Raw genomic sequence first — 9,599 nt, forward strand, 5'->3', positions numbered from 1 at the left:
AGTCCTGTCTCAGATGTATAAAAGATTCATTCTTTCTTACATTTTCCATTTTTTTTCAGCTTGCTAAACTGCATAGCGCTAGATTGCACTGCAGGAAATGATTCAAACGAGCTCAGACTGCTAAGTACTTAGGAAAGTCTCCTCTGAGTAAAGGGCGGCACAGACATCTGGACAGTACGCAACTTCTGAAAACATTGGCCATAAAACAGCCTCGGATTTGGTTTCCAGCGTTAGGCACACAAAGGTTCATTCAGATTACAATGGATAAAATAATTTGTGCGTTTATATTATGTTAACCCGGGGTTATCGCCGACTGTCGGGCTGTAGTTTTTCCCTTTGGTCCAACTTTCAGATACATCAGACCGTGCCATCAGCGATGAACTTGTTAGCTTCCATTGAATAGGTTTTCTCTTTCAGTTTTGAAATTCTTATGTCTTTATGTAACTTCCCTGTTAACTAAGACAAAAATAAATAGATGTATTCCCCATGCATGGAAAGAGAGAAAGACAAGTAGAGAAAACGACGTTTACACCCTCAGAGAAAGCTCCCGATTAAAGATAGCAAACGCTGGAACAACCTTCCTTAACATCCAGTGGCACGTGGCCGGCCCTCCACCCTGTTTTCCTGGAAGAGGCATTTGAATGAAACACTTTACAAATATTTATATGGCAGTAACCATGTTAGAATAATAACCATCGTCTGCTATGACCTGAGAGAAGCCAGAAAATGTAGAGTGAAGGCGGCGGGAACACTGCTCGGCTCCTCTCTGGTCAGGCCTGGAGCCATTGCTTGTAAACCGTGGGTGATCACCTACTGTTTAGAGGCCTCCTGACAGCAGACTTCGGTACAGGGATGTGGACATGTTTCTGTGAAAGCCTGAAATTCCTTTAGGGGTGGTGCCGTAAAACCAGACCTTTACATTCCTTATTTAAAGGACTGCTTTGCACGTAGACTGCCTGCCCTGGCATCTCTCCCACCCCTGGAAAGAAAGGACTAGGAGAGAAGCACGCACTGGAGAGGCTGCTTTGGAGGGAAACGTGTTCGCTGCCTGTTTTTCTGTGTGCTCATCATTCTTCTAGGTGCTGGGAATACACGAGTGAGACGCAGACAAGGCCGCTGCCTCATGGCACCTATGTGCTATAGGGAAGCAAGCAATGAACATTCTCCATCGAGATGTCAGTCCATCTTCATGAGCCACAAGGTGACACATGCTAAGGAAACAGGAATAGAGTCCTGAGGGAAGAAGCAGCCAAGCACAGCTGACCTGGTGGGCCTTGGTACAAAGGGAACAGGGCAAGGACTGGATGGCAATGAGGGGATTCCCCAGGTGCTCCCCTGGGAGAAGAGAATTCTGCCCACAGGCCCTGTCACCAGCAGGTGCCTTGCATGCCATAGAGTAGGGAGGACCACAACGTGAGAAGGGTCTGAGGATGTGGGCATGGAGGCATTGCAAGGACTTTGAATCTGCTCTGAGAGATGAGTAGTTACTGAGAAGTTTGCAGCCCAGATGACCCACAAGTCCATCTTGGGAAGCTCGAGAGAGACTCACAGTGTGGGGCAGCAGCCTCCTTTCTGGGGGCCACAGCACACCTGAGCCTCGGGCTGCTGGAACTCTTCTCTCTGAAGCCAGAGACCCAGGCTCCCTCCTGGGCCCCCATTCTGCCTGCTGGATCAGCAAAAGTGAAATGACTAAATGGGCTGTTGGATGTCAAAGAATTACAGCCCCACTCCAGTTCTTGAGAAGGAAGCTGGGGCCCCGGTCCCCTGCATCTGTGTGGCCTGCTGCAAATAACAGGCTGGGTTTATGGCAAGGGGACAGCTGGGCAGTCGCTCATCTAGAAACGTACCATGTGGCTCCTGCCTCCTCCTGAGCCTTGGCGGCCGCCTGGGACATAGAAAGCCAGACATCGCCAATTCCCAGGTTTAAAATTGTATTCCCCCAACGTGAGTTAATCTTCCCATGAAAGGAAGAAATACATTTCACTTCATGTTACTGTCTACTTTTTTTGAAGCATCAGATCTTTTATCTCTAGTATGGCTGTGGATGAAATATCACCAGCTTCGTATTTCAAAATAATTTCCCTTCCAGCAAACATTCCCCCAGGAATAAAGACACGTAGAGCCCACACTGTTGTGGCTGCCTTTTCCGCCTCTACCTAAACACGGCCCCATGGGTTCCGTCTGCTCGTCGGCTCCCAGCGTGCACTGGTCACTGCTGGGCTGAAAGGTCTTGCTTTTAGCTTCCTAGATAGGCCAGTGAGGTTAATAAGTTAATAAAATCCTATTTATCAGACTCTGCAGTCCATTTCCTCTTCCCCGCTCACGGTTGTAATTATTCTTTATGGACTCTCGGTATTCCTTTAAACCTGATTTCCTTGCACTCCCTCCCATTTCCTGAGAGCCACGCCACAGAAGGAGAGAGCGGCCATTTCTGTGGAAAAGATGTCTGTTCCTCGTTTCCATCTGGGTGTCACAAAAGCCAGTTTGAAGGAATACGTCTAACTATGTAAGATCTTAAAATGCAAGTGGAATAGCCCAGTTTGCATCTCCTCCTGAGCAGATTAGGTTAGAAAGCACTGGGGGCCCTGGATAACCCAGCCCTGCCATCCAGGAGTCCAGAAACTGGGAACCAGCTCCTAGGTTCTTGGCAGCTTCAGTTTTACCTGGATAATTGGAGCCTTAGTTCCACCATCCTCACATACAAAGCTAAACGGTAATAATTTATGTGAAAGTGTTTTTGAAAACAACAGCAAAACACAGAACAGGAAGACACGATCTTGGCCGCTTTTGCTCTTACTGTTTGCCTCTGCAGGGTGCCAGGGATATGGGAAATTTGGGCCAAATTATCCAGAGCATCTCCTATTACTAAAGATTTGCTTATCAGGTTCCCTGCTGTCAGCTTGGGAGACCCAGAGTCTGAACCTGAATGATGAAATAGAGGGGAAATGGGGATTCTCTTCTGAACAGGACTTGAGATGTGGAGCAGTGGGCCCCAGCAGGAGTGGGGCAGGTCAGGCTGCAGGGCTTCTGGAGCTGGCTCCCTGGCTGGAGAGAAAGGGCCACAGTTACCTTTCGCCGGCCCAGCCGTGTTTCTCAGGAGTGGCAGAACACAGCTTTCTATCCTACAGGCTACCATGCCTCTCACGGTGCTAGCTTTGGGTTACCTCTGGGCCTCTGTTTCTAACTTTGGCCAAGAAGGTTTTATATACAAATGTATAGTGTACTCTGTGCATGTGTGTGTGTGTATGTGTGTGCACGCGTGCATCTTTTTAGACAACTGGGAATCTTCTCAGCAAACTTAGGATTCCTTGTCTACTGCCCTCTCTTAAAGATGACCGCTGAGTGGCCAGGGAGACACAAACATGGACAAAAATGCCCTTGCCTTGCCAACAATAGAGGGTGCCCAGAGGCCAAACCTGATGAATTTCTGTCAGATGAGGCACAGAAGGGTATGGGGTAAAGGAAGCAGACACTTCCCCGTGTGACTTCCCCACAGGAGCCACCTCACCGGGGAAAGAGAGTGATATGGTTTGGCTGTGTCCCCACCCAAATGTCACCTTGAATTGTAGTTCCCATCATCCCCACCTGTCGTGGGAGCAACCTGGTGGGAGGCCATGGAATCATGGGGGTGAACACCACGCTGTTCTCGTGATAGTGAGTTCTCACGAGATCTGATAGTTTTATAAGTAGCTTTTCCCCTTTTGCTTGGCAATTCTGCTTGCTGCCACCATGTGAAGAAGGATGTGTCTGCTTCCCCTTATGCCATGATTGCAAGTTTCCTGAGGCCTCCCCAGCCCTGCGGAACTGTGAGTCAATTAAACTTCTTTCCTTTATAAGTTCCCCAGTCTCAGGTACGTCTTTATTAGCAACATGAGAACGGACTAATACAGACCAGCAGAGAAAGGTCTCCGTGCCAGCATCTACCTGGTGATGAAGGATGGCAAGAAGGATGGGTGTCTGGTACTGGAGTCTCCACACTATGTAGAGACTTCTCCGAGATAATTTCACTTGAGGGCCTTGGCAGACAAGCCAAAACAGGGGATATGTCTGCCAACATGCATAGAGGCACAGCCCTCAGATAGCTCCGGCTTCCTTGCCCCCACATCCTGAACACCCCTCTGCACAGCAACAAGCTGGCAGAGAAAAACTACAAGCAATTTAAAATTTCTTCCCTTGCCTCTATCTGACCTTCAAAGAACTCATCTGAGACCTACATCCACTTCAGAATCCACCTCCACCCAACACTGGGCAGGCACAGACCCCTCTCTGTAAGAATGTAAAAGCAAGCACCTCAACCACAACTAACTAGGCCTGGGAATCTATTAATTAATTCAGCATCAAATAAGTCAAAAGAGGAAGATTACATGATCAACTAATACACGCCAAAGAGCTCTTCGGCTAAAATCCAATGTCTTAATTAACTTCACACACACACGTACTAAACAACCCGTGTAAGATTCCATTGCAGTTCTCTGATGTGGTTCTTAAAAACTGTCAAGACAAAAATCATTGTCGTGCTTCATGGTGACACAGTAAAGCCATTTAAATTCAAGCCAAGGCAATGAAAAGGATGGCTGTGTTTCCTATCGTTATTAATACGGTCTTGGAAATATCAGGCAATGCAATTAGGTAAGAGATCATTTGAAGACGGCATAACTGTGTGTGTAGAAACACTAAGTAAATCAAGTGAAAACTATTAGAATTGATCAGAGCATTCAGTGAGTTTGGTGGTCTTAAAATTGATATGCAAAATCAATAGCTTTCCTTTGTCTGAAAAAATAAATTTTAGGAAGTATCACAGAAAGAGCATGCCCATTTGGATGGCAGCAACATTTCAACAGCAAGTGATACATGTTATAAAACAACTGCGGGGCCAATATGAGGGAAATATTTTATTCTGCTGAGAGACACAAACCCTACTGAGGACCATTTTCTGTGAGTAAATGAGGTAACTTCTTACTAGGAAGGGGAGGCTCAATTGCATAAAGAAATAAATCACCCTAAATTAGACTATATATTTCATGAAATATTAAGTAAAATACCAACAGGATACTTTGAAATTTTACAAAATGATATTAAGTCATATGTGGGAAAACGCGTAAGAGAATGGTCAGGGGACTGTGAAAAGGAAGAGTGATAAGCCCGTGCTGCCCGGTTATTAAAATGCTGAGTTATTCCAGAAAGTCAGAGCACTTTGCACTGGAACAGGGATAGATGGGGTCATTGAGCTGAATACACAGGCCAGATATAAACTGAAATACCTACGGGGCCCCAGTGCTCGCTGCATAATGAAGCGGACATGTCAAGGCAAATGGGAAGGCCTGGAAAACTGACAAGTTTCAGTCTTTGGGGGAAAAGCAAGTTACAGAGCAGTATGTAGAGTGCGATACCATTGTGTACGGAGAACAGCTGCAGATGAACGTTTTTGTGGGAGAATAGATGGGGAATGATGGTAATGATTAAATCTTTGCTGGGGAGATTGAGGGGGGAAGGATGTTTTACTTTACTGGGAAAAAATGATTTTAGTGTTTGAAAACAAAATGATACACATCTCCATGTAGATGATGCAGACAATTACGTTGAAAACATAAGAATGTTTGAGTGTAATTCTAGAAATGTCACGATAGATAGACCAATATACTGACATAGAAGTGATTTTATGAAAACTGGATCATATAAGTATTTGTTTACAATGCATTAAATTTGATTTTGAGAAACTGCTGAATTTCGAACAAATGCTTTTTCACTATAAGAAACCGATTGGTTTCTAAAAAGTTCCTAGAACATTAAAAAGGGGGGGGAGTATAATAAATAGTGAATAGTTAGAATCACAGCATTGTTTTAGTTGCATGTTGGAACTTGTCAGTTTCCGTTAATTTGCTGCTGTGAAAGATGATGACATGACTGCACCTGCCCCCTGCCCACTGGGTCTCCCCTACCCACCAGGGTTTATTAGCTGCATTATCACTTGTTCATTTTAAAGTTGTGTAGTATCTATGATGCATTCTGCAGCAAAAATTCTCAGAACAGCTTAGTCCCAACTCTACATTAAATATACGCATTGTTTGTCAAGAGTTACTATTCCATCACTTTTCCGTTCTGGAGCTGCTTGTTTGAATTCATCATTTGGATAGCCAGGTCTGCACCAGCAGCTGGTGGACGCTGAGGCTCCTAAGTCAGCTTGTGTTTGACAGTGTCTATACGTTGCCTGTGCTTTTGGAGAGGGAGGTGATTGCATGACAATAATTGGTGATGCTCTCCTTTTCCTTGGCAAACCTGTAGGCCTTTAGCCATGTGAGTGCTCTGCTGGGGAAGGAGGAAGCCAGCACGAATATCTCCCTTAGAGGAATACTACTGTGGCCAGAAACACTTACGCAATTCCCATAAGGTTCTTTGTCATTATATGAAATGCATCACACACACACACACACACACACACACACACAACTGCCTAGCAGCACATTGTAAAGGCCATATAATGTGACTCTAATTATCTTTGTTTTCTTTATTCCTGAAATCTAGTATTAAGTAACTTCAGTGGGTTATGTCTGTTGGTCTCTCAACATTGACTTTTCCTGAAACATGATGTTATCTATCTCATAGACAGATTCGGGACTATTTTTATTTCAGGTAAGTTTTAAGAAAAAAAATCTTTGAATGTTTTAACATGTGTACTATTCTTTTGTTATGATTATCCCTATTCATGTCTATTTTTATTCCGTACAAATCTTTAAGCCTATCTACCGTGTCCTTGGCAGTATCTTCTTCAGTGATTATTCTCTTTTGTTCTAGTATGTTTTATATTTCTTCTAGAAGAACTTTTAATTCATTTTAATTACTTCATTAACTTGAAGGAATTTTGCATATAATAAATGCACATGGTAAAAACAAACTCACTTGACACCAAGGTATATACAGGAAAAGTTAAGTTTCTCTCTTATTGTAGACACTCAGACCCTCAGTCTGTCATTTCCAGATTTTAGTGTGTTCTTCCAGAATGTTCTCCACAAACAGCAGTATCATCGCAAGAAGCAGCACATTATAACAATTAAATTTTTTTCATACTTATGATTTATTGTTTCGTGGTTGCATAATTTTTTGGATACAAATACCTTAATTTATTTATGAACATTTAGGTTTTCTTCAATTTTCTACTTCTTGTATTTTATTTTTTAAATGGTATTTATTATCACCATTTTTTGCACACAGTGCAAAAATATCTAGAATCGAATTTTAGAAGTGGAATGCTATTTCAAATGTCATATGCTATATTGTCACTAGAAGGGGAGGAAGGTCCTACTGGCTTCTAGAGGGTAGAGGCCTGAGATCCCATAGTGCACAGGACACACCCCATAACAAATAATTATCTGGCCCCAACGTCAGCGACTCTGCAGTTGAGAAACCCTGTGTGGCAGGACGTAAACTATTACTGCATATGCCTTCAACGCGAGTTGTATCAGGGACATGCCCAGTCAGGTAAGAGGGTCCCAAGGAAAACCAGTGCCTGGTGAGGAATAAACGGTCCATAAATGCAAAGAACAACATAGCAATAATGCATAAGTTAGGGAAAAAATGAGGACCAAAACATTAATAAGGGAGTCATAAATGTATTAAAATACTAAGGAATAGAAATGCCATAGCAGTAGCTTCATAACAGTATAAGGGCCAGGCATTAAGATACTGCAGAAATAAAGCAAATCTGTAACAACTAAAATGTATTAGGTTGAGCCGTAGGAAAACATCATTTTGTAGTTTATAAAAGAGTTGAATATTGACAATCTGACATGAGTCAATCTATCAAGGATTGCTTCCTCTTTGATGTGGAGTGGTCTAAGTGTTATAGAAATGTCCTACGACTCGTTCTTTAACAGTCTGATGAGGTAATTCTCAGGATACATGATGGGCGTCTGTGCTCTGAAGTTTAAGCCTCTCCTCCAAGATCAAAGAGAGAGGAAGTGCACAGCCAGAACTGAGCCCTGGCCTATCTGCTGTCAAACCCTCACTGTGCAGCTAATGTTCACACAAACCAAAGAAATAAAAAACAGATACATGAAATTAAGAAGATGTGAGAATAACAGCAGCCATGGAGAGTGAACATGTAGACGGTGGGTGCCTGTAGCGTCAGGAGCAGAACAAGCGAACACGTTCGGAAGCACCAGAGGAAAAACCGTGCCCAAGCGAAGGGCTCAATCTGCTTCTTCAAAGGCCACGTCGTATTCCTGGAAAATGTTCATCACAAAAATAAATCCTAAGGTGTGTCTTCCTAAAAAGATTTAACTCTAGGGATTGAGAAAGAATACCACAAGCTTTCAGGCAGAAGAAAAGTCACATGGCCTAAAGGAGGAAAAAACCTGAGCAACACTGTGCTTAGACTCATCCTCGACACAGCTCTATCACAGAAGCAAATTTCACGGTAGCTTTACATTATGAGAGCCCTGATGTTTGTACCCAGTCAAGTTGTTCTTCATGTATAAATTCAACAAAAATTTATTTTTAAAAAATCGATGAGGCGGGGTGCAGTGGCTCATGCGTGTAATCCAAACACTTTGGGAGGCCGAGGTGGGTAGATCACGAGGTCAGGAGATCAAGACCATCCTGGCCAACATGTTGAAACCCCGTCTCTATTAAAATACAAAAAATTATCCGAGTGTGGTGGCTCACGCCTGTGGTCCCAGCTACTTGGGAGGTGGAGGCAAGGAATTGCTTGAACCCAGGAGGCAAAGCTTGCAGTGAGCTGAGATTTAATAATATGGATAGCCTGGGTGACAGAGCAAGATTCCCTCTCAGAAAAAAAAAAAAATTCAATGAATCCCCTCTGAAAAAACTAGTAAGCCATATTTGAAACGATTGCAAATAAAGACTTTAGACAAAGGGAAGGTATCGTGACAGAGCTGGCAGTAAGCACTGAAATGTGGAACTAAGGGTAAACAGCTCTATACTGTTTATGCAACCCTGCAAAGTCAACCATTGGAAAGAAGAGACTAGGAAGTACAATTTTGAAATACTATCTAATATACAGAGACAAAAATTCCTGGGCTTATCAATAAAAGGAAGTTCCAATGTCAGATCGTCTAGTCTTTCCTCCACTGTTTTGACATAGAATTTTGGTAGAATTATTTCATTTTAAAATGTTGTTCCTGAAGTTTAGAAGAAAATGTAATGCTATCTATCCATATTATTAAAACCATAAAATTAGTCACTGTGAGATGTAGGGAAAATTATATAGCTCTGAAACTATCACAAGCTGAAAGAACACTGAACAGAAAGCAAAAGATACAACAGAAAGAAACAGAAAATATTTCATCTTGACCAAAAAGAATGAGGAACGCTGATAACTTAATATGTGAAAATCTATTAACATAATTCACTATGTTGACAGATTTATGAAGAAACCATATGGTTATCTCAGCAGATGCAGGAAGAAAATTCAATTCAATTCAATACTCATATGTGATCAAATAACTCTTAGTAAACTAAGAAGGGAACAATCTTAATCTGATTTAAAAAGGCTCAACAAAATTAGACATCGTCTCATTTGGGTGGTGAGACATTAGAAGCATTATTTTGTTTTTTGAACAAAAAAGTTGTCTATTACAATT

This window comes from Callithrix jacchus, chromosome 6 (assembly GCF_049354715.1).
Source record: "Callithrix jacchus isolate 240 chromosome 6, calJac240_pri, whole genome shotgun sequence".
In the NCBI taxonomy this organism is placed as follows: Eukaryota; Metazoa; Chordata; class Mammalia; order Primates; family Cebidae; genus Callithrix; species Callithrix jacchus.